The sequence below is a fragment of the Manis javanica genome, chromosome 7 (genome assembly GCF_040802235.1).
Source record: "Manis javanica isolate MJ-LG chromosome 7, MJ_LKY, whole genome shotgun sequence".
Classification (NCBI taxonomy): domain Eukaryota; kingdom Metazoa; phylum Chordata; class Mammalia; order Pholidota; family Manidae; genus Manis; species Manis javanica.
Window position 1 is genome coordinate 11,010,455 of NC_133162.1, and position 25,757 is coordinate 11,036,211.

At 44.9% G+C, this 25,757-nt stretch overlaps 1 long non-coding RNA gene across 1 annotated transcript; it reads left to right on the forward strand.

The window, feature by feature from the left end:
• The first annotated feature begins 15,777 nt into the window (after positions 1–15,777).
• LOC108396058 (uncharacterized) lies at positions 15,778–25,318 on the forward strand. The gene is made up of 4 exons (XR_001852845.3): positions 15,778–16,068; positions 20,073–20,234; positions 20,614–20,745; positions 25,181–25,318. It is a non-coding gene; the product is annotated as an uncharacterized lncRNA (long non-coding RNA).
• The last annotated feature ends 439 nt before the right edge of the window (positions 25,319–25,757 follow it).

The window sequence follows — 25,757 nt, forward strand, 5'->3', positions numbered from 1 at the left end:
ATCCTTTTGGAGAAAATGCTAGTAAGGTGGGCCGATTATTTCCAATGGAATGATTCCCACTTGCATAGGTCTACTCATCAGCTATGAAGTACAAACACTTAGTTTTGTGAAAACAGGTGATTAAGTTCCAGAGACTGACTCAGGTCACCAAACACAAAAGAGACAGATGTATAAACCCAAAAACCATTGCACTAATTTACCATTAGATATAAGGAGCTGGACCCTCAAGTTCACCGGTCAGTGTCTTATTTTTCCTTAAATCTGAAACCCTGAGCACAGGGCTGAGCCTACTAACGATATTCAGTGTTTTTGTTTATTGAAGTTTGAATCCAAAGTAAAATTTTGTTTCTGTCTTCTCCCTTTGCTCAATTGTTTTCCACAACTACAATTTAAACACGGAGAGCATTCTTTGCTGGCTTTGTTTTTTTTTCTTGATAGACTCAAGGAGAAAACTGATTTCTCTGGGATTAATGTAGCTGCTGAGAGTTGTACTCCCATCAGGACTTCACATGGGTTTGTCTAAAATGGAGCTGTAAGTTTTGGAACAATGGCTAGAAGAAGCTCCTTTGAGTCATACTGAATAATGAGCATGTCCCCCTTTGGTGGTTTTTTCCTCTAGGTCTTAGGACACTTATTCCCCAGGTGCTATAGACTGAATGTGTCCACCCCCTCAATTCATATGTTGAAGCCTGCTCCCCAGGGTGATGCTATTTGGAGGTGTGGCCTTTAAGAGGTGAATAGGTCCTGAGGGTGGAGCCCTCAGGAATGGGATTGGTACTCTCAGAAAAAAAGACCCCAGAGAGCTCCCTCCCTCCTTCTGCCATGTGAAAATGTAGTGAAAAGACTGCCATTTGTTAACCAGGACAGGGGGCCCAGATCTCCTGGTGCCTTGGTCCTGGACTTCCCCAGCCTCCAGAATTGTGAGAAATAAACTTCAGTCTATGGTATTCTGTCATAGCAGCCCAAATGGACTAAGACACCAGGCCTTCTGGAGTTCATTTGCCCAGATCATAAACTCAAACATGACCGTGAATCTCCCTTTCTCCCTCACCATCCAATCGTCCCCACGTCTGTAGATCCCACCTCCTCAGTATTCCTTGACTCTGCTCACTCTTAGGGTGCCTTGGGCTGGGCCTGATTACCCTTATCTCTCATCAGAATCCTGGTAACAGCCTCTAATCTCGTCCACATTCAACCTACTGTCCACATGGCATCCAGAGTGACTTTTCAAGCACAAACGGACCATGTCCTTTCTCTCCTTAAACTGATTTAATGGCTCCCTATTGCCCTTTCTATAACCAAGTCTGCACTCCTTGGCCTGGTACACAAGACCCTTCCTTCCCCTCCCTGGTGCACACTCCCTGCCGGCCCTGCTGAGCAGTGTCGTGCACACACTGTGCTTTCTCTTATCTACACATGCTGCTCCTTTCACCTTCTCCCCCACCTCCACCACCACCCACCTTGCCCCGCCTACTCTTCCTCCTCTCCTGGTGTCACTCTCCTTCACTGTCCTAGTCTGGGCCATGTGTCCTTTCTAAATGTTCCCATACAAATCCTGTGCCACCCTATCAAGTGCCCAGCATTGCAACTGTTTGTTCGATGGTCTGATTTGTTTATGGACTGACTTTCTTGAGGGCAGGAGCAGAATCTTCATCACCATTGTGACCCCAGCCTCTAACATAGCATCTGAAAATAACAGTTATAAAAACAACGATTTAGTGGCTACTGTTTGTTAAGCGTTTACTGCATGCCAGGTACTATGTTAATGGGCTTTTATTTAGATTATCTCATTTAACCTTTGTGGTGGAATGAAGGACTTATTCCGCCAGATACTAGGAGCACTGCAGGAAGACCAATCTCCGTTGTCCTTTGGGGACTGGCTCAACTGAAGAAAACTGCCTTGCTGTGGTCACACCTCCTTCCAGGATTAACCTGTATCCAGTGACAAATCCACCAATGGGCATAAGGATGGTCCAACTCAGGATGGGGCTAAAGTGTTCCCCAGCTCCAGGGCGCCCTCTGAGGTTGGCTGCTACTTTCTTTGGGACTGCATCACAGCTCAACTTCTCCCTGTGCCCATTTTTGCTCCCTGTTCTCCCTTTCGCTGGCGCTGCTATTAAAACTCCCTCATACGGTCTTGCTTGCTAGCCTGCATCTCACAGTTTGCTTCCCGAGGAACCAAATCTGGAACAATCCTCTCAGCATCTTACTATGCTTCTCCCTTTGCAGATGAAGCAGTTAAGCTTTAGAGATGCTAAGTAACTTGTTCCGTGTTAAAAAGCTCATGATTCAACTTGCTCCGTGTTAAAAAGCTCATGATTCGTAGAGGGGGGCTTGAATCTAGGCAATTGATTCTAGAGCCCATGCTATTAACCAAACATTCAATAAATATAATGAGTGAGTTAATGGCTTAGTCCCACTGGTCACCACAGAAAAAAATTTTTTAGCTACAATTCAGAAACAAAACTTTGTGCACATAATTTTTTGCAATGCTGATGAAACAAGGACAAACGCAGGCTGCTGTGGAAGATCACAAGTGAGCCCTGCCAATGCTGTGGATGGGCCTAACGGACTCACAGCATAGGTCACTGAGAGGGGAGTCAAGCCCAGCTCTAACGGTGAGTTCTCAATGCAAATGTCACGCAAAAGATTTCTGTGTCTGGATAATTTAATCCATTTCTAATAGCACACATGAGCTGGCACAGGAGAAGAGCCAGTTCTCTCTGATCTATGCAAAATGCTGGTCATCCCAAGTCATTTTTGTTTACCTTTGAGATGTTATCAGAGATCAACACAGAGGGTCATGCAGTTTCACCAGCCAACCCTTCCCAAGGAGACCCTTCTACCACGATCAGCGTAGACAAGGGGAGACCAGGACCACGTGGATGGAAGCTGTGGCTCTCTCTAATGTCCTGATGGTCAAGTGCATCGGTACAGAGGGGCCACAGAGAGGGAAATGGGAGATATCTGGTCCGGTTATCTATGGAGACCTGAGTTCTAGAAATAGATCCTGGTGGAGAGCAAGAGGGAAAATCAATACGGCTTATCTGCAGAGTTTCGGATTTCAGCACTAACTGTGCATCTGTTTGTTATTAAAAGTTAAAGTCTGCCTGCTTGAGTCCAGCTGCCCTGTGCTCTCTGACCTCCTGTGGCAGGTACATCCTGTACCAGGCACCTGGGCCTTTAATCATAAATTTTCCTGTTATGTTTTTTAACTGTCTCTGTTCTTCTCTGAAAGGATGGCAGAAGCTGTGGAAATGGAAACTCCACTGTTAAAATATTTTTTTAAAATATCAGGCTCTGTGCTAAGCAGGTCAGGATCTGATCTTATTTATTTCCCCCAGCACCCATAAAAGGCATTAAACCTACTGCATGGATGAGGAAACAGGCTTAGAGATGACAAGTAACCTGCCCAAGTTCACATGGCTTACCAGCAGGTAGAACCAAGATTTGAAGCCAAGCCTGTCTGAATCCACGGCCTGTGCTTAGCTGTAAGGTTCAATGCTTCTTTGCTTTGCTGCTTCTCCATCCTCAGTGAATTCTAGCTGAGCAGCCATACTAGGTTGGACAGCGTTCCCCCAAAGCTTATATCCACCTAGAGCCTCAGAATGTGACCGTGCTTTGCAGATGTAATAAAGTTAAGATGAAGTCATACTGGATTAGGGTAGGCCCTAATCTGACGACTGGTATCCTTATAAGGAGAGGAAATTGGGGACACAGAGACACACACACAGAGAATGATGGCAGAGGCGGAGAATGGCGTGATGCGTCTATGAGCCAAGGATTGCCTGCAAACAGCAGAAGAGGGAACAGGGGAGGCAGGATCCTCTCCTAGGGTCTGAGAAAGCATGGCCTGCTGACACCTTGATTTCCAATTTCCAGCCTCTGGAATAGACGGTACATTCCTGTTGTAAGACAACCAGTTTGCAGTAGTTAAGGCAGGCCTAGGAAACAAATACAGCAGCCATACTGTCAATATTGCCCAACTGAAATGTTGCTGCGGTAATCCACAAGAACCACCATTTGGAGCATGACTCACACATTGTTTCATTACTCCCTCAACAAGCATAGCAGGGCAAGGAGGAAGCCTTTCTTGATTCCTCATCTCTCTACCAGCAAAAATCAACCTTCTTCCTGTTTGTGAACCTCTTTCCCCTGGGAAGTACCAAGCTCTCACCTCATTTGCAGTGAAACTTAAATGTGTTTTTAAATGTTTTTTACTCCCACCAATCATAATCTTCCAAATCTTAGGATCTGGTTCTAGTCACTTACTCTCACTAAACATAAATGAATTGATAGCTTATCAAGCCAAAAATCAATAAATAGTGATGGAAATGCAGGAAGAGGGTGAATAATGCCTGGCTATTCATTCATTCATTCACTCCAGCAAACAGTTGCCAGCCAGTCTCTACGATCGTAATGATGAATGAAATGTAGGCTTGGCCCCTTAAATTATAGCAGGGTAAATACTGTTGCAGAGATAAAATGTTCCCGGAGCCCCAAAGACAGAGCAATCAACCCAGCCTGGTGAATCTGGGAAGGCTTCAGGGAGGAATGGACATTTGTGTAGAAAAAAAATATTTTTATTTAGATGAGTAATATACGTGCATGCTACAGAACTCAAAAGGCCCCAAAGGATGCTACTATATTCATTTGCTAGGGCTGCTGTAGCCAAGTACCGCAGCCTGGGTGGTTTCGAATGATAAAAATGTATTGTGTCATAGTTCTTGGTGCTTGAAGTCCAAGATTGAGGTGTCTGCAGGGTTGGTACCTTCTAAGGACTGCAAGGGGAAAATCTCTTGCGTGCCTCTCTCCTGGCTTCTCATGGTTTGCAGAGAATCACTTCAGTCTCCACCTGCATCTTCACACAGTGGTTTACCTGTGTCCTGTCTGTGTCCGAATTTCCCCTTTGCGTAAGGATGCATGTCTTTTGGATAGAGTCCCACCGTACTCCTGTATGACCTCATCTTAATTACATCTACAATGACTGTATTTCCAAATACAGTCACATGTTGAGATACCAAGGGTTAGGACTTCCACATATGAATTTTGTAGGTCGTAGTTTCCCTGAGGGCTACTCAGTGAAAAATAAATCCTTTTCTTAGATGTTTCCAAGCCTCCCCAGGTCCCTGCGCTAGAGGCAACCAGTATTCCCAGGTTACTGGATATTCTTGCAAGGGTCCTCCATGCATTTACTAACAGAGATGGGCACATTTTGCCCACTCACAAATGCTAGCACACCATGTGTATTGGTGAAATCCTTACTCTTTTCATAGAACAGTACCCCGAGGAATTTTCCTTATCAGTCCTTCCATATTCCTTTAAGCGGCTGTGTAATAGTCTATAATTTATGAAACTGGTCCTCTATTAATAAACATTTAGATAGTTCCCAGTCTTCTGCTATTACAATGCCACAATGTATATTCTTGGGCACACGTCATTTTGCATGAATGTACATCTATTAATACTTGGAAATGGAAGTGCTTGGTCATCAGACCAGTGCATTTTAAAATTTGAGATGTTTTGCCAAACTGCTCTAAAAAGAGGTCAGGGAAGGTTAAGTTTGTACCAGCAGTGCTCACAGTCTTACCGGACTACAACATCTAACTAACGTTCTGATATTTGCCAATCTGTTATCTTCTTGTACTTTTAATTTGCATTTTTATTACTGTGAATGTAATTGAGCATCTTTTCCTATGTTTAAGAGACTTTTGGTATTCCTTTTCTTTGACTAGCCGATACCTATCCTGTGCCTGTTTTTCTACTGGGACTGCGGAGGAATGAGAAGGATTTTTACAGATGCAAAAGAGGGAATTTGAAAAGGGCACCAGATAATTGCGGGTCACATGAGACAGGGACTGACATTGAAAAATGGCTTGAGGACCTGTCACCTCTCGAGTCGCTTGAGATTTCTGGCCCAGGCCTCCCTCCTCCTCCAGCCTGGCCAGCAGCCAGCTTAGGGACCAAGGAGAAGCCTGGAAATGAGATTCTGGGTTTAGAATTGCAAATTTGAGCTTGGACTGTGAATTGACTGAGAGAGCACTAGGCCCCTCCTCTGAGGTGGGTTTATCTCTTAAAAGACTCATTTAAGCTTGGTTAGGGGGTGGTAAGATATGGGGGCTTGTTGCATAGGATTAGTAATAGACTTGGGAGAAAGATGAAGCTTGAAACAGGCACATATGTCATTAAAAGATGGTCTGAGACCAGGGTCAGAAATGTCTCGTAGGCCACAGCATGCTTTTGTGGTGTACTTTTTCTTTTCTTTTCCTGCTCCACTATGCTAAATTCAAACTCCAAAGAGTACATTCCTATCTAAATCTTTTATTATCTAGGAAGGCATGACTGATTATGGCTGAAGATCATTTTCAGAATGGAGAAAGGTTCAGGGTTGTGCATTTGGGGTCTCTGCTGCCATGTGGTTTGCCCTCTGGAGAGTAAGCAAGTGTTGGTCACATGTCCTCTGTTGTTTCCACATGGTGCATGAGGTTACTTCCAGTGGGTCGGTCATGCCTCACTGCTCTATTCTCATACTCTTCAGGGATTTATTGAACGCCTCCTGACAGTAATCTCTGAGCTAGGCCATGTGGGAGGATTCAAACATGTAAGGTGACTTTGCTTTCTAAGACAGTAGACTCTAATTAGAGAAATACAACTACTGTGATGGTTGATGTTATGTGTCCATTTGGCCACTGTGCGCACACCTGTGGTCAACCAATATCTGGATGTTTCTGTAAAGATGCTTTTCAGGTGAGATTAAGGTTTCAATCAGTGAACTTTGATCTACAGCTACAACGTGGGTGGGCCACATCCAATCAGTGGAAGGCCTTAAGAGAACATAGACGGATGTCCACTAAGCAAAAGGAAATTCTGCCAGTAGACTGCCTTTGGACTCAGACCACAACTCTTCCCTGGGTCCCCAGCCTGCTGCTTTATCCTGCAGATTTTGTACTTGTACCTCCATAGCCATGTGAGCCGATCTTTTAAAATAAATCCCTCAAACCACCCCTGCCCCCATATGTATAGTTGACCCTCAAACAACACAGGTTTGAACTACGTGGTCCACTTATGCACAGATTTTTTTTAATAAATGTATTGGAAAATTTTTTGGAGATTGGCAACAATTTGAAAAAACATTTTCTTTTCTGTAGCTTACTTTATTGTAAAAATCTGTATCTGATACATATAACATACAAAATACCTGTTAATTGATTGTCTATTCTATCAGTGAGGCTCTGGTCAACAGTAAGCTATTAATATGTAAGTTTTGGGGGAGTTAACAGTTATATGCAGATTTTTGACTATGCAGGGGGTGGGTAGTTCAAGGGCCTTGTTCAAGGGCCAACTGTTTATATATTACACTCTTGCGGCTCTGTTCCTCTGGAGAACCCTGTATATTGCAGCTGCTATGATCCTCAAGGCAGTATGTGACTATGTGACTTAGCACTGATCGAGAGAGGTGATGAGGGGAGGGAGGAAGTCGGTGCCCCTGCAGTCAGTGTGTCCTTGAGCAGGAACTGGAGACTTACACAGGATTCTGAATAAGGTCCTGTTTAAATATACAGAAGAAAAAGGAAGGGCCTTGTGGGAGGGGAAACAAGAGCAAACACATGGAGCGAGACCCAAGCAGGGGACCAGTCTCGGAAACACAGGATCCCAGCACCAGGTGCCTTTCCCATGGCAGCTGCCATAGTTGCAACTGGGCACTTGTTAGTGAGAGTATGTGTTGAACACCTGTCTTCCTCTTAGGCCAAAAGCTGGTAGTTTTTGACCACACGTATCCCCCATGCCTACCTAGATCTGTTAACACAAGCCAATGTTGAGTAAATATTTATGGAATGATGAATTCACTTTGTCCCTCTATTGAATTATAATCTATGGCAGAATTAATTCCCTATCTTATTCCAAAAGGGATCGAGAAATTGGCGATGATTATGAGAATTACTTTCTTCATATGCCAAAATAATTTTATTATTTTCCACTTCAAAATACATACTAGAAAACAATTCAGATGATGCAGAAAAATAAAAAATGGAACATCTGTAGTCTCACTGCCAGAGATGAGATGTGAATGAAATAACATTAAGTCACCATTAACTGTAAAATATGATACATTATTATTTGCTGTGTTACCAGATCTTTTCTTCCTCTTGAACCAGGATCCTCATATTTACTGAGCCCTGCTACTATGTATTAGGGAATGAAATACAAAGATAAAGCAGAGAGGTACAGGGTTTCCCTGCCTTCCAGGAGAAGCTAGCTGATTAGAGAAAGTTCTAGAATCAAAGCTTTTCCTGACTTGGCTGCCAGACACAATCTTTCTTGTTGTTGCTGTGCTTGAATACACGTTTTTCTCTCTCCTTCCAAGGCTGTGGTGAGGAAACCTCTGAGAGCATTTCTTTGGAGCAATTTCATTTTATAAAAAAGGGGTTGTTAAATTTAAAGGCCTTTTTCATTTTTTTCCTTGGATTCCTCTGGAAACTCAGCCTCCTTAGTTTAATGATTTTTTTGGTTGTTGTTTGTCTTTAAAGATCACATTCTTCTATGGGGCAGCAGCTATTCACCCTGACAGGCCAAACTGGTTTAGTTTTTATCACTTTTCACTAACAAAAAGAGGCATTATTCTCAGTTAATAGAGAGGAATAATCAGAGCCATTCCTTTTGTTTATGCTTGAGACTTCTTTAGTGTTAATAATTTTTAAGTACATAAACAATATGTTCTTGTTTGAAAATATGTTTTAAATTTTAAACTCATTGTAAACAAAGCATTGCATCCAACAAGTCTTAATCCAGCTTTTTCTTTGGAGTTGATCTTACAGGGTGTAGACTAGTGCTTAACCCATTTGCACCTCGGAAATCCTGTTACGATTTTCCAAACTTCTGTTTCCAAGGTTAATTTTATTCAAAACCTATGGATTACCCATACAGTTATGCCATGCTATTGATTGACCACAAGATGCCAAGACCAACTCAAGAACTGGAGCAGGTGGCATTTGCCTTGGTATGGACAGGCTAGTGAGGAAGCCTGTACCTTATGGGACAGGCCTGGTGGCTCCCTGGGAGGCCATATGGTATTCCAGGCCCACAGCTGGGAAAGGTGCATTTGAAAGTTGGCAAAGGCATTCGCTAGTTAGTGGCAGCCAACCGTGCAAATAGAAGGCAGATGTGCTAAAGATGAGGGAGGCCAAGCTGAGCTGGTGCTGGACTCAGTCTCCAATCTAATGTGGGAGAGGAGGTCAGCAAGTGGGGCTCTTTTTCTTTTTCTTTCTTGTTAATATAAAGGGCAGAACTAGATCTTGCAGTTAGAATTTTTAAAAAGTTATTGTTTTTCTTCTAATTACAAAAATAATTTATATGCGCTCCAAAGAAGTTGGAAAATGTAGAAGTAATGGAAAAAAATGAAAATCTCACAAATGGGTGGGAACTTTTAAGGAGAGGGAATTAAGACTGAGATAGGGAAGAACTTGCTAACAACTAAGAGTGAGTGCCCCATCACCAGCCATATTAACAGAGAGGGGACTAGATGACCAGCCTCTAATAGTGAACAGTTATATGGAGCTTTCTACGTATGTCAGGCTCTCATAATGTCCACGTAATCCTCACAAGCAGCCTAATGAGGAGGTGTTAGTGTTATCATCTCTGCTGTGGTCTAATTATTTGTGTCCCGCCTCAAATTCATAAGGTGAAATCCTAACTCCCAAAGGTGATGGTGATTGTTGATGGGGGCCTTTGGGAGGTACTTAAATCATGAGGATGGAGTCCTCATGAATGGGATTAGTGCCTTCTAAAAGAGCATTTAGAAAGATTCCCTAGCCCTCTTCCATCAAGTAACTTACTCAAGGTCACAACACAGAAAATGTCTGAGCCAGGATATAAGCCCAGGCAGGCTGGCAAAAGAATTCAGGCTCTTTGCCACAGGCTATCCAGCTTCCAGGGGCCCCCTACCTAAGGCCAGGCTTCACTGAAGCAATTCATTTCTCCAAGTGGAAGCCCAGAAGCTTGCTTGTGCCTCTTAAGTCACTCTATAAACATGGTAAGACTTCAGATTGGCCCTAATGCATTTAAATAATAAAACCAGTGGCTGACATACTTCAACTTAGGTAGGACTCATGAGTCTGCTGCAACCTGCTCCCTGGTAAGGCCTGAACTACTGAAAAGGGGTTATTTCCCAGACACTACTTTTCTGAGTTGCTTAGGAAGTTGTTTGTGGGAGGATGAGGAGTCCACTGGGAGACTTTTCTCAGGCTCCTAATGACATCTTTTCATTGTGCAGATATAGCCTTCTTGGTGTTGAATACAGCATTGCTTAATTTGGCTGTCTGTGGTGTTCTATCTGGAGGGATTGCTATGAAAGGAAACCAGAGAAGGAGCAGTCATTAGTTGCTCATAAGCACGGACATCTGTTTGTAATGGAGACTTCAGCTTTCCTCAAATCACACCCAGCCCCTTGGGAACTAGAGCCAGGAGGGGAAGGATACTCATGTGCTCATCAAACCTTCAAACGAAGCCTTGGACCCCACCTCCCTTCCAGGGTTGCTGTTGGGTTGTCACCTGGAACCACCCACAGTCCTCATTCCTGTCTCAGAACCTTCAAGAACTTACCACTGCCCTAGAGGAAGAGCCCAAGCTCTCCTTTGCAACTGCCAAACCCGTCAAGGTGTCATGTCACCTGGCCAGCTTTCCTCCCATCCACCCTGCCTTCTGGTCCCACTACAGAGTCTCCCTTTCCTTCCAAATGACCCATGCGGGTTCCTTCCTTCCGGCTGGAAAAGCCATTCTCCCTTCTCTCATCTGATTCTGTCCACCTCATCCTTCAAGATGCTGGCAGCCTTTTATACACATATCATCATTATTTGGTATGGGTGCTGTCCTCTCTAAACAAAGAGGCCAGGGGTCAACTTATTTGTCTTCATTTCTCTTCTTTCTCCCCACCTGTGGCCTCTCCATCCAGCACAAGGCCTGGTGAACAACAAATAGCTCACTGGGCCGATTGCACTTCCTGAGCTCTGTCCCCCCACTCTCATCTCAGCGAGACTGTCCTGACCACAGCGCTGTGCTAAGGTGTCTCTGTTTTGGACTATGTGAACCTTGACTCCCCCAAATGTATGGGCTACCCCCAGAATCCAACCCACAGGCTGCCATGTGACCTGTGATGACCTGGGGAAAAGATGAACTGGGCCAACCAGCTCTGCTTTTAGGAATGTGGAGTAAGAAACATGGAAAGAACTGGCGGAAGACAGGAGGGGTGAGGCTGAGTAACCTGGGGATGAAGGAGAAAGGCCAGGAGTGAAGACTTAGGGACGCCTGCCACGAAAGTGCCCAGAGCTGCTTTGGCTCCAGGATGCCCTCTGTTCATGTCTCCAGGAGGCCTGCTGGGCTGCAGTCACTGTTCTTGGTTTCTGAGCCCTGTTGCCCTTTGTGGTAGCCAGCCTTCAAGATGACCTCCATGATCATCGCGCTCTGGTACTCGCCCTGTATAGTCCCCTCCCGCATTGAATCAGGCTGACTCGCGTGACCACTAGAGACTGCGGAAGAGAGGGTGTGTGACTTCGAGAGAATATAAATCATTGCAGATTCTACCTTTGTCTCTTGAATCACTCCCGCTGGAGGAAGCCAGTCACCACATTGTGAAAACAATCGGGCAGCTTTGTGGAGAGGCCCATACGGGGAGGAGCTGAGGCGTCTCACCAACAACCAGCCCCAATTTGTTACTGAGCTTCCTGGGAAGTGAATCCTCCGGCCCCAGTCCAGCCTTTGGATGACTGCACACTGGTAGGCATCTTGAATGCATGAGACACTGAGCCAAAACCATCTAGCCAAGCTGCCAAATTCCTGACCTACAGAAACGGTGAGATAATAAATGTTTTCTGTTGTTTTAAGTCACTAAATTTTGGTAATATGTTATGCAGGAGTAGATAACTAATTGCCTTTTTTATTGAAGTGTAGCTGATATACAATATTAGATTGGCTTCAAGTATGCAACACAGTGATTCAACAGTTACACACATTATTAAATCCTTACCCCAACTAGTGTAGTCACTATCTGTCAACATAGATGTTACAGAATCATTCATTATATTCTCCATGCTGCACTTCCATCCCTGGGACCAACTCATATTATGATTGAGATTTTGTGCCTCTTTATCCCCCTCATCCATCCCACTCACCCACTGCACCCCCTCCTCCATGGTAACCAGCTGTCACTTCTCAGAGTCTATGAGTCCATTGCTATTTTCTTCATTTTGTTTTGTTTTGATTTTAGATTCTACATGTAAGTGAAATCATGTGGTATTTGTCCTCTTCTGCCTGGCTTATTTCACTGACCATAATACCCTGTAGGTCCATCCATGTTGTTGCAAATGACAGGATTTCTGTCTTTTTTATGGCTGAATAATATTCCATTGTGTATATGTACCACCTCTTCTTTATCCATTCATCTATTGATGGACACTTTGGTTGCTTCCATATCTTGACTATTGTAAATAATGTGGCAATAAATATAGGGGTGCATATGTCTTTTCAAATTAGAGAGTTTGTTTTTTCTTTGGGTAAATTCCTAGGAGTGGAATTCCTGGGTCAAATGATATTTCTATTTTTGTTTTTTTGAGGAAGCTCCATACTGCTTCCCATAGTGGTTGCACCAATTTACATTCCCACCAGCCTTGTAGGAGGGTTCCCTTTTCTCCACATCCTTGCCAACATTTGTCATTTCTTGTCTTTTGAATAGTGGTCATTCTGACAGGTGTGAGGTGATATCTCATTGTGTTTTTATTTGCATTTCCCTGATAATTAGTGATGTGGAGCATCTTTTCATATGCCTGTTGGCCATCTGCATTTCTTTAGAAAAATGTCTGTTCAGGTCCTCTGCGCATTTTTTAATTGGGTTATTTGCTTTTTTGGTGTTGAGTTGTATGAATTTGTTGTATGAGTTCTTTATATATTTTGGATATTAACCCCATTTATAAATATATTCTCCCATACTGTAAGTTGTCCTTTGCCATACAGAAGGTTTTTGGTTTGATGTAGTCACACTTGTTCATTTTTGCTTTTGTGTCCTTTTTGTTTCTTTACAATAAAAATTTCTGTTGACTTGTGTGCAAATACTTGCCATCTACTCCCTGCAGCCTTGTGTGGTTGCTGGGTTCTCATCCACATGCTTAGGCCATTTGTGCCCTGGGATTATCATCTGTTCTACTGGAGGCATAGAAGAAGAGAAAGAACCCCTCTCTCTATTTGTACTATAAATACCAGTAATGTGTTACTATGTTTGGTATGTTACAGTTTTCAAAGAACTTTCCATACACATCTCATCTGTTCCTCTTAGCATTGACATGGATATGTAACTGTACATCTCAGATATACTTACAGCTATAGATTAACTTTACATTGAGAAAACTTTTGAATTAGTACATGGATAGATAACTTTTTGCAGTTCTTTCTCATATATATAGGATAACAGGTTTGCTTATTCAACAAGTATTCACTATGAATAAGGATTTAGAAAAAAATGTAGAAAAGAAGCAGAGATTCATCTTACCTTCAGGGAATTTATAATCTAGTAGGAGCATTAAAATGTGTACATAAATAGCCAAAATATTATGCAGAAAGTTCTAAGGGACTAACACTTGGGACAGGGTGCAGCCTTGTCCTGAGATGCGCTAAAAGCTGTAAATGCATATTCCTCCCAGCTAGGATATTATCTCCACAAGGGCAGAGCTTTGTCCTTATCCCTAACACCCGGCGCACAGCCACTATCTGTTCAGTGAATCCCCCTGAATGCTCACAACCTCGCGAGAAAAGCAAAGGAGGCTAAGTAGTCAGTGTGCAGGTTCCAGAATAAGTCTCCGGAATTTGGAGCCTGCCCCCGTTACTTGCAGGAAAGTGATCCTGGAGGTTACTGACCCTCCTGTGACTCAGTTTCCTGACATGAAAAGTGAGGACCAGAATAGTACCTCGGTACAGTACCTAATAATAGTATCTCACAGAGTTACTGAGAAGAATCATAGGAGACAATTCACGTGAAATACTTGGAACAGTGCCTGACACATGGTAAGCCTGAAAATACCTACTCTCATTACTTCACTGTGATGATTCCCCATTTTACAGGCAAATAAATAGAGGTTAGATGTTTGGAAGGCCACACCCATGCTTTTAACCGTATCACTCAATATTTCCAAAAAAGGTGGTGAGGGAAGGTAGACCTCTAAGATTAGTGTCAGAATGTTTTCTTATAAAGATAAGGAAAATTTAGTTCACATCTAAAGATGATGAGCAAATTCATGGAGAACCTCTTCTGAAAACAGTCTGTTCTAAACCAGGGCCAACTGGACTCTGGCCACAAGTTACTTTGACCACGTCCCCTCTTAGACGTGTGGTGCTTTCTGGCACAGAAGCCCTGCTGGGGTCGGGGAGAGGGAAGCCGCTGGAGAAGCCATCTTTGCACGACTCACCAGGCAGTTTATAGCACGACTGAGAAACACCAGGGATAGCAGCATTACAACCATGCTGTCTGCTGATGTAAACTCCATTTGGATACAATAATGTTTTAAAATAACCTCAAATACAATTACCACCCTGAGGATGGGGCTGGTTGAAAGACTAGAGAAATGTCATTCGGATAGTTCATTAACTAATTAGAGAGCTCCGCAAACAGCATCTGCAAGGGGGTCCGTGGGCTCGAGTCACAAGACTGAGTTGGGTGTGGGGAGGGCTCAGCGCTCTGGAGCCAGCCTCAGGAGGGGGCATTCTTGACCAACAAAGAGGAACTCTTCCCCTCCTTGCTGTGTTCCTAGCATCCGAGGGAAGGTGCTAAGGGATGCCCAGAAATATGTTCATGCCAGGGCCACCGCAGCTCTTCAAAAAGCTCTACTCCTCTCCCTGGTTGCTCACTGCACTTAAACCTGAAGACAGAATCTCAGAGAGCTGGGGCCAGGTGGGCAAGTCACTCCAGCTGTTGAACCTGTTGTCTTCGCTGTTGTGAGCACTGTGTGGAAGAGTGTTTGCTTGGGGCAAAAGAGCAGCTGCCGTCCTACTTCTGCCAGGGGAACACCTGCTGACCTTCCAGTGGAGGAACTTGAATTCTCAGTACATGGGACAGAGTGGCTGCCCTGGGGCAGGGCTGGTGGCATTACCCCCATAGTGGGGTTTTAAAAATTGTTTAAAGTTGCAAAAGTGTTTGCAGACACACAGGAGGCCTGCTGCTTTGGAGCTCTCCCCTGCCTCTTGGTTTCCTCAGCTATGAAAGGGGACAGTATTGGTGTCTACCTCAAATAGTCATTGGATTAAATGATGTAAGGAATATAGAGTTTTTAGCATAACGTTTGGCAAGAAGCCAAGGCTCAGTAAATGTGTGACCTGTGCTTCTTGTCATTTGACCACATACACAGTCTCATTTATATCCTTTGGAGGAGCACACGTTCAGACCTCTGCTCCTTCCTGCTGGCATGTACCTGTCAGCATTCAGGCCCTCTCCACACTTGACCAGCCTTGTGATGGTGCTCAAGACTGACTATTCAAAATCCTTCTTCTGGACTCCTAAAATCAACAATGGTTTCACACTCTCTCCAGAATGACAAAGGTCCCCCAATAGCTCCAGGTCAGAATTGGCGGACCACCTCCTCTCCGCTTTGCTTTGAAAAAACATTCTCTAAGAAAAATATAATTGAGCCTCGCTGGCTGTACTACCCTATTTTTCTACTTTCCTCCAAAGTGAATGCCAGGCATTTCCGGGGCAGAAGACCGGATTAACGGTTCTCAGCTTTGTAAACACACCCATCTGGATTCAGCACAGGGAGCATTAGCACTCCGACCGTTTCCTGTAATCAGCTTGAATGATCCAGCACGCAAGCTTGGAAATTAAATATTAGAAGTGATTTTTCCATCCTAGAAACTGTTTCAATTCCAGCTTCTTGCAGATGAACCTCTGATACGCGGCAAATTTACAAGCCCTGGGACTGATGTAATGAGTCTGCACAATGGGAACCTCGCCATGAGACAAAGAGGCCACCTGGAGGCTGGGCAAAGCGAGAGCGACGAACCTGCCCCGGGCACCTGCGGCACGCTGGACATTAGGTGAGACTGAGCAGCCACAGGAGACCCGAGCCTGGGCCCTTTCCTCAAAACCTTGCAGTCCTAAGGGGGAGCCACAGTTCAATGTAACAGGCTAGGAACTCTGTAATAGGCAGTTAAACCCTGGTGATGTGAAGCATTGGCCCAGCTCAGGGTTGAGGATGTGATATCCCAGACGAATCTCCAAGTGTAAGTAATAGTGGTGTAAAGAAAGAGGGGAAGGGCATTTCAACAAGGAGAAGAGCAAGTCAAGACCAAAGGTCCGTACAGGGTGCATGTGTGTGTGTGTCTGTGTGTGTGTGTGTGCATGTTCATGTGTGTGTGCATGACTCCAGGCATCCTGGTATTCAAGTGCGAGGAAGGGAGGAGACTAACTGGGTCCATTTTTGCTCATCACCATCATTTTTGGCATCAGGACGTTCTTTAGGAACTGCTGCAGGGGCTTGTTTTCAAGACACCATATTTCTGGGGCATGCGATTCAGAGCGAGATGAGCCCTGTAAGATGTGCAGAGGCCAAGCACTCGCTTTTCCATCTTTATCATGCAATGGGGCTTGAGCACGAGAATTAGGGCTCGGTGGGTGGCGGGACGGCCAGTCCATGGACACTGAGGCTCCACAGCCCTGGGGAAAACTCCAGGTCACACTAATCAACCCAGGAAGGTCTCAGCTGAAGGTGACAGGAATGATTCAGGGCAATTTCAGAGGCCATTAAGCAGGTGGCGTCAGGACTATCTGACAACAGATGCTGCTTTGCTCAACATTCCTCCAGAGTGGAAGACTTGGGAGCAGGCAGAGGCTGGCTCATTAGGCAGGAGCCTTGCACCTTTTCATTTTCTTGTCCTACACAATTAGGGTGAAGAATGCTTAGTAAGGGAGGGATGAATATATGAGACCTGCGACACCTGGCTGCCACCCACTTACCCTCAGGAATCCAGAGCAGGAGTTAACAGGGGGCCAGCAGACTCAAGTTCAGGTCCTAACCTTGCAGTTTGTTCTGGGACTTAAACTACTGAATTTCACAAAGTGCCAGATCCTTTGTTGTTAAAATGGAGAGAAGGAGATCATGGGTTGCTGTGGGTGTCAAATGAGGTATCCGTGTAAGGTCTGGCATCATGTTGAGTGTTTAATAATAATGGGTTTTATACAGGTGCTGCTGAATGAAATGTTGCAGTCAGTGGCTAATCTTGAATTGTTTAGGTTACTTGGGGGACAGTGGCTGCCTTCGGTTTGGAGGCCTTCATCAGTGTCACCCATGGTGGGCCGTGGGGTCAGCTCGTCCATAATCACATGCTTAGGAAACCAGAGTAGGTTGTCCCCAAAGGACAACCTTAGTTTACTTCTCCTGGCCTCAGTTTCCTAATCTGTAAATGAGAGATAACAGTAATATCTTCCTCTTGGGGTCATTATGGAGATTAAATAAAGTCATTAGAAAAATGCTTGCTGCAATGCCTGGCAGAGAACAAGCACCTGACACGTGTTACACTTATCATCATAGCCATTCTACTTTCAGAGATGACTCAGGATCTCCTTCCAGAAACATTCTGTGCTCACAAGAAAATATATTTACATAAACATGCACACAGAGAGGTGTTATACTTGATGTTCTTCAACTTTGTGTTTTCACTTAATCTTGGGCATGTCTCCATAGTGATGCATATTGATTTTCCACTGTTCTTTTTAAATAACTGGAGATGAATGGGAGTACCATGCTTGATATGACCCAAGGAAAGCATTTAAAATATATAATTTGTTTGGAGGTTTTATATTCAAAAATACATGCAAACAACCATTTGGATAATTCATTCATCCTTTGAAACGTTTGCAAATTTTATAAACTTGACCCACATTGTATACCAAGAGGCTGCTGAGAGACAAACTGGAACCTCAAATCAAAAGCACTGTGGCCAGACTGGATGTGCCTAATGGGACAGGTTAAAAGCGATGTGGTTGCCATACTTATTACAGATTAATTTGAAACAGAATAGAACATTGAAGGAGGTGTAATAGTTGTTTGCTCAAGCTTTTAACTACAATATAAAAGGACCAGTGGTTTTACTACTATTTTTCCATTCGGCTTCCTGGCACCTTGAATTCAATCAGCGTCCTGCTGTTCAGAGGTATTTTGAAGTGTGCCAAGTGTTAATTGAAGTGGAAGTGCCTGAAACCAGACTTAATACCATGAGCAACAGGGAGTCGAATTTATGGAGGTAAACTGTTGCTAGCTCTGCATTTCAACTTCTTTTGGTTCCTGGGGTCAATTCAAATTTTGAAAGTAGACTAGATGGTTGAGAGCTGGACTGGATTGGGCCAGAGGTGCAGTTCTGGTGGTTCTGTTGAGCTTTGGGGTCCCTTGGAGCATAAGTAAAGAATTCTGCTAAAGGCCCAGGGGCCCAGGTTGGATAGCATCTGGCATGTGAAGCTGACTGAATGCACCAGGCACTGTGCTGGGAGTTAGAGACACAGGTGACAACAGGATAGGACAGGGTCTCTACGTGTTAGATTCTGCTTGGGGAGACTGACATAAACAAGCAAGGAAACAAAATAAATAGAGCTTATGATTGGCATCAAGTAGGAAATAAACAATGATGAAATAGTACCCAGGGAATCCACTTTCCATAGGAGGTGAGGGAGGAGATAAGGGAGCTGAGATTTGAGATGTGAGGAGGGCCCAGTTCCTGGATGAGCTGAGAAGGGCCATTCTAGGGAAAAGGGGGAACAAGGACAAAGGCCTTGCGGGTGGAAGAGAGCTCAATAGGTTTCAAGGATTGAGAAAAGCCCAGACGGCTAGATCATAGAGAAGAGGAAGAGAAGCAGCTCCATCGATGGGGCCCATTATCTTGCAGGTTTGTATTGACGGCAGCAAGGAGTGGATTTTGTTCTCAATGCTGCGGAGGCTACAGAAGATTTTAGGCAAAACAGCAATGGAGTCTGATTCTGATTTTTTTCAAAAGATCACTTGACTGTTATATGAAAAATGCATTGAAAAAAAGGAGGCCAGCAGAGAGGTGGTGGCTGTTTCCCACGCAAGAGATGGCCGAGGGAGGCAGCGGCTGCAGCAGCAGTTGTACAGCTCAGTTGTGAATCCCCTCCAGTAGGCTGGAGACTGCTCCAGGCTCCGGGCTCCAGGGATTCTCCGGGGGTTCCCTCAGCCTGCTCACCAGTCATCCACTGGGCACTGGCCTAACACACAGGCAGATGTCTGGGGCCTCCAGCATTGGTGACCGTGAGCGCTAGAGTCACTGGTGGCAGGGACGACTGTGTCAGCACCACAGACACCTGCCTTCAGGACCCCTGGCAAAGCTGTAAACCATCTACTGTCCATGCCACCTTCCTTTCTCCAGCCAGGAATACAGACGGACGCCATCTCCCACACTGACACTACTCAGATCGCATTTACCAGCTTTGGCTACCCAGTACACATATGTTTTCCAAACTGGAGGTGTAATCCAAAAGAGTTTTTGTTTTTTCTGGTCTGTGTAGAGAGATTTAAGGCCTGGCTCTACCTGATGACATTTCCTAGCACCCTTCTGCTGCAGGTGAACAGAAAGCCCACATCACACACTTGGCCACATCAGTGCCAAGGTCAGAGGTCAAAGAAAGTCAGGGGTCAGAGAAGGCAGATCTCAGGGCAAGAGCTCTTGGAGAGAGAAGGTAGGGATTGAGCTTTGGCAGCTTTTAAAAGCTGGATTTGAGGATGCCTGATGGCAGCCATTCTACAGTTTAGCAAAGTGTGGCATTTCCCTGATTGCTTTCAAGTCCCTCTCTTTGTCTTTGGCATTCAGCAATTTCACTGTATTGTGTTGGGATGTGGACTTCTTTTTATTCGTCATACCTGGTATATATTGTGATGCCTGTTTGTATGGGCTGAGCTGTGTCCTCCCCCAAAAAAGTACATGTGTGGAGGTCCTAAGCCCCAGTTCCTTAGAAGGTGACTCTATTTGGAGACATCTTTAAAGAGGTGAGTAAGTTAAATGAGGTCCTTAGGGTGGACCCTGATGTCTTACAGGAGTGGAGATCAGGACACAGACACACACACAGGGAAGACCCTGTGAAAACACAGGGAGAACACATGTGTAAGCCAAGGAGAGAGGCTCAGAGGAAACCAGTCCTACTGACACCGTGATCTCGGACTTCCAGCCTCCAGAACTGTGAGAAGATGAAATTGCTGGTAAAGCCCCACCCGTCTGTGGTACTGTCAACGCGGCCCTAGCAAACTAGCATACCTACCTCTAAGGATTCATGTCTTGCAAATTCTAGAAAAGTCACAGCCACTTCTTTTTAGCTGTATTGCTTCTCAGTCTTGCTTTCTGTTATCTCCCAGACTTCACTTAATGTTAGATGTTTATTCTTTTGCCCATACCTCATGACTTCTTTCATAGGTCTCATCCCCTTTTCCTTCTTGCACATGCTGAGGAATTTCTTCCAATTTATCTCCAACACACTCATTTTTCTCAGTATCTGTGTCAAATGTGGTGTTGAATCTGCCCATTGTGTTTAAACAATTATGTTTTTCATTTTTTAGAGTTTCATTTCTTTTTCAAATCCAGGCTCCCTTTTCTTGAGGAAAGTCAGACTTACAAAGGAATGAAAACTGACTACCAGGAGGCTTCCCACCCCCAACCATAGAAGCCAGAAAGGAGCAGTCCCTTCAAAATGCTGAGAAGAAGTGCACTAAACAGGTGAAATAAGAGAACAAGCTTTTTGACTGCATAATGCTTATTAACAGGGGATAAAAGTGTATTACTTCAAATCAAATATTGAGAGCAGGAGGATTGGTGAAAAAAGAGGTTACCAGAACATTCTGGAAATACTATTAGTACTAACCGATTCAGACAACAATCATCAATAGATGCTAAAACCATTGGTAAAACCATGTTGAGGAAGTGAATATTTACGGGGACTCCAATTATTACCTCACAAATGGCTTATTAATTTCAAAGGGGAAAAGATATCTTTCCAGTGGAGAAACCTGGTGGACATTATTTTCACCAAGTCGTCAGACTTAATTTGAGGAATAATGGGACAAACCAACACCATGTAGCTCTGATGTGATACACCGAGGACACAGCATCACCTGCACCGGATTCCTACCAAAAATATTTTGCCTGAATCCAGTTGAGAGGAAACAATAAGACAAATCCAAATTAAGGGTCTGAGGTTTTTAAAAAGTGTCAGTGTAATTAAAGAACATACAACTGTGATAAGTTTATTTGAAATAAGAAGGGAATGGAGGCATACACCGAGCCTAGTTTAAGTTACCTCTGGTGGGAGATGGGACCAGAGGAGGAGCATATACTTAGACACCCACCGGACGGGTAATGTACTAATTCTTAGGTTGGATAGCGGGTTCCTTAGAGTTAATTTATTATTTTTTGCAATGTCATGTTGTATGTATTCTTGAGTATGGTTACATATAACATCATGTTTTTTTATATATATTTTTTTATTAAGGTATGATTGATATACACTCTTATGAAGGTTTCACATGAAAAAACAATGTGGTTACTACATTTACCCATATTATCAAGTCCCCACCCATAACCCAATGCAGTCACTGTCCATCAGTGCAGCAAGATGCCACAGATCCACTATGTCCCTTCTCTGTGCTACACTGTTCCCCCCGTGATCCCCCACACCATGTGCACTAAACATAATACCCCTCAATCCCCCTTCTCCCTCCCTCCCCACCTGCCCTCCCACACCCCTCCCCTTTGGTAACCACTAGTTCATTCTTGGAGTCTGAGTCTGCTGCTATTTTGTTCCTTCAGTTTTGTTTCATTGTTATACTCCACAAGTGAGGGAAATTATTTGGCATTTGACTCTCTCTGCCCAGCTTATTTCACTGAGCATAATGTCCTCCAGCTCCATCCGTGTTGATGCAAATGGTAGGATTTGTTTCTTTCTTATGGCCAAATAGTATTCCATTGCGTATATGTACCACATCTTTATCCATTCATCTACAGATGGACACTTAGGTTGCTTCCATATCTTGGCTATTGTAAATAGTGCTGTGATAAACATAGGGGTGCATATGTCTTTTTGAATCTGAGAAGTTGTATTCTTTGGGTAAATTCCGAGCAGTGGGATTCCCGGGTCAAATGGTATTTCTATTTTTAGTTTTTTGAGGAACCTCCATATTGCTTTCCATAATGGTTGCACTAGCTTACATTCCCACCAGCAGTGTAGGAGGGTTCCCCTTTCTCCACATCGTTGCCAGCATTTGTTGTTCTTTGTCTTTTTGATGCTCGTCATCCTTACTGGTGTGAGGTGATATCTCATTGTGGTTTTAATTTGTATTTCCCTGATGATTAGTGATGTGGAGCATCTTTTCATGTGTCTGTTGGCCATCTGAATTTCTTCTTTGGAGAACTGTCTCTTCATATCCTCTGCCCATTTGTTAATTGGGTTATTTGCTTTTTGGGTGTTGAGGTGTGTAAGTTCTTTATATATTTTGGATGTTAACCCCTTGCCAGATATGTCATTTACAGATATATTCTCTCATACTGAAGGAACCTTTTTGTTCTGTACAACATCATGTTTTAAAATGGCATTTTCACTAGGCGAAGTCAGGAATGCCCAAATTCTACCTTTGGCCCACTTCTACCGAGACCTAGTTCCAAAACAGGCGGCAGTGATAGGTAGCTGGGAGGCCAAGGGATCGTTGATTGTTCGCCCCCAACCGCAGGGCAGGGAGGGAGGTCAGTGGGCGGGACTGGTGCTGCCCCCTTGGCCCAGGCTGGTTGGGCTGTGAGGCCTGCTAGGCTCTGAGGTCTAGTATTTACTACCCCGGAGCTCAGATTGGAGTCTCAGATTTGCCGCTGTGATGGGAGCAACGGTTTGTCTCCCACAGGCCCATCATCCTCAGGAGGAGGTTCCCAGAGAGCAAGAGCAAAGAAGCCCCTGTACCCGAGTGCAGTTGGGGCCGGGCTTGGAGAGGAAGGGAGGAAGGCCAGGCGCCCTGCTCCCGGGGAGGGGGCAGGCGTGCGCGTTCTTACTGCGGACACCATTCACAGAAAGAGGGCCCCGCTGGCACCAAGGTCTGCGTACTCAGGAGCTCTGTCCGCTGGTCAGTGTGTCCCAGTGCAGAGAAACTCCTCTTAACCTTGGGGTGGCATCGGGCGCAGGGTGGCAGGAAGACAGGAAGGGGCCCGGAGTTCCTTCTCCTGGAGGACAATCCACTTCAAACAGGGCAGCTCCCGTTTAGTATTTTAAAATTTAAATTGACGCAGTTCTTAGGGCTTAATAAATGTTACATCGCTTCTTTTCCCTTCCCATCAAGGAGCCTGCCGTCTCCTGTGATGAAGTGCTTGCCCAGACCTTTTGGTCAAGAAAGGAATTGTTATGCTCATTTTCCCTGTGGGGTCCACCCGCGGCTGTCCGGGGCCTTGGGAACAGAGCTCCCCCTGCTGGCCCACGAGCTGGAGGCCGCCCGGGTTGAGCAGAGCCTGTCCTAAAGTGACACCAACTTCAATGGTCATGATAATTTATAACAACCAGTTTATTACATGGTACAGTTATCTATTGCTGAAGATTACTAATGTGAGTATGAAGTATAGAAGGGCATCCCTTGGCATATTTCTTAAGTTCTCTGAACCTCAGTTTTCTCATCTATAAAATGGATGTGATAGTATTGTATCAGTCAGGGTCTGGTCAGGAAAACGGAAATCACAGATTTAACAGACAGAATGGGGGGGAAGCTGCTAAACATGTTAAGCCTGAGGGCTGAAAACACAAAACGGTTATTTTAAGGGTACAGATACTAACTGCAGGAAGCAGCCACCTTCCCTTTGGTGGTGGGAAGAGGTAGGGATGATCAGAACTGCTTCAAGTCATCCATTGCTGCTTCACAAATCCCCCCCAAAGCTTAGAGGCTTAGCATTCTCTGGGTTGGAAAGACAGTTCTGCTGCTGGTCTCACCCGGGGTCTTTCATGATGCAGTCTTCGTGGGAAGGTAGACGGGGACATCTGCGTGGGTTGGCCTCTCTCTGTCTCTTTCCTCCTCAAGGAAGCTGAACTGGGCTCCCCCATATGATGGCAGCAATAGTCCAAGAGAAGGCGCCCCAAAGCACAAATGCTCATCCAGCCTCTGCTTCCTGTTTGTGTCCCGTTGACCAAAGCAGATCCCCCAGGCTGGCCGGGGCACGGCGGAAGGCACTCACTACATGAGGGCTTGGACGGTATGATTCAACAGGGCACTGGTGTGACGATCCATCACAAGTTTAGAGGAGGGGGCTCCCAGCCCCTGCTGTTGCCTCTGGGGCTTGGAGGAGGGCCCTTATGGAGCCGGGGCTCAGTCGTCTGAAGAGTGGGTGCCACCTGGCTACGCAGGGAATGTGGGAAGGAGTTGGAAATTGGAACCATCTGTTGCCAGAGAAGGCAGGTGGAAGGGGAGATCAGCAAGCCAATAGGTAGGAACAAGTCCCTTCTCTCTTCCACCTTCCAACTCCCTCTAGTGGCCCCCTTTTGGCCAGTGGACAAAGGAGGACTGTAGCTGCCTCCTGCCAGCCTGGGCATCAGAGCCCATGGTAGAACAGTGGGAGCTGAAGCAAGACTCAGTGCCCTGCAGGCTGGAGGAACACTGGGATTGTTTGCATGGTGCTCAGCCCAGAGGACATGTTCAATAAAGATAACTTTTAATTACTATTAACTCTCTTTTGCAGTCTTTCTTAAGCACAATTGCACTGAACTCACTATACTAGGTACCATGCAGTGGGATAAAATTTGGAGATAAACTGAGGTTTTATTCTATCCCGGTATTTTCTTATTGTGTTGTAGCCCTCATCCATAAGAACAGTAATGTTTATCGTTTCAGGGGAGAGTGTGTCAGAGGCCAGGACTGTCACAGAAGTTCACAGAGCCCTAAGTAGATTTTTCAAACATTTATCTAACACAGTAGAATTGAAAGCCATACCCTTCAGCTGCAAGAGCTGGACTTACTCAGAAAGAAAGGTTTCCTGAGATATCAGAGTCTAAGGGCTCTTAGCCTCAGATGACAGAGTCACTACTTGTCTTCTCCATGCTATACTGCCCTCCCCGTGACCTACCTATATTGTGTGTGCTAATTATAATGTTCCTTAATCCCCTTCTCCCTCCCTCCCCTCCTACCCTCCCCAGCCCCTTCTGTACCACAGGCACAGAGCAGATAGGAAGCTGTGAATTCCTGGGGACATTTTTGTTTTACTGCCCCAAAGGAGATAATAGTGACCACCTAACAGAAGAGAAAGAATCAGAGGGTCTGGATCTTACCTGGATCTGACACATCAAGCCTGAGAGAGAGGACCCCGTTCTGGCCTCTCCCGGAGTTGCAAGGGTATGTACAAGTTGCTGAGGGAATGCCAAGAAAGAAAAGATCTGGGCATATCGGTCTCAAGGAGCCAGGAACGCCCTCATCTATGTCCAGCAGGACCTGGATAATACAAAGTGGGGAATTGAAAAGAACTGAATCAAGGATCTATTTACAGAAGTGTGGGCAGAGTTTAGTAACAGCAACAAGGAGGTGTTGGTACAGTACCCAAGTACTAATAATAGCTGGGAGCTATTTACTACCACTTTTAGGCCTGACGGAGCAAGGACCAATTACTTGAACTTGGTGAGCTGTATATTGAGGGTTGCTGGACAAGATTTTGGGGACATAGCCAGCCTATTGTAGCCCTCAGCAGGCAGGAAGTTGAGAGGATAAATACTACCCTTT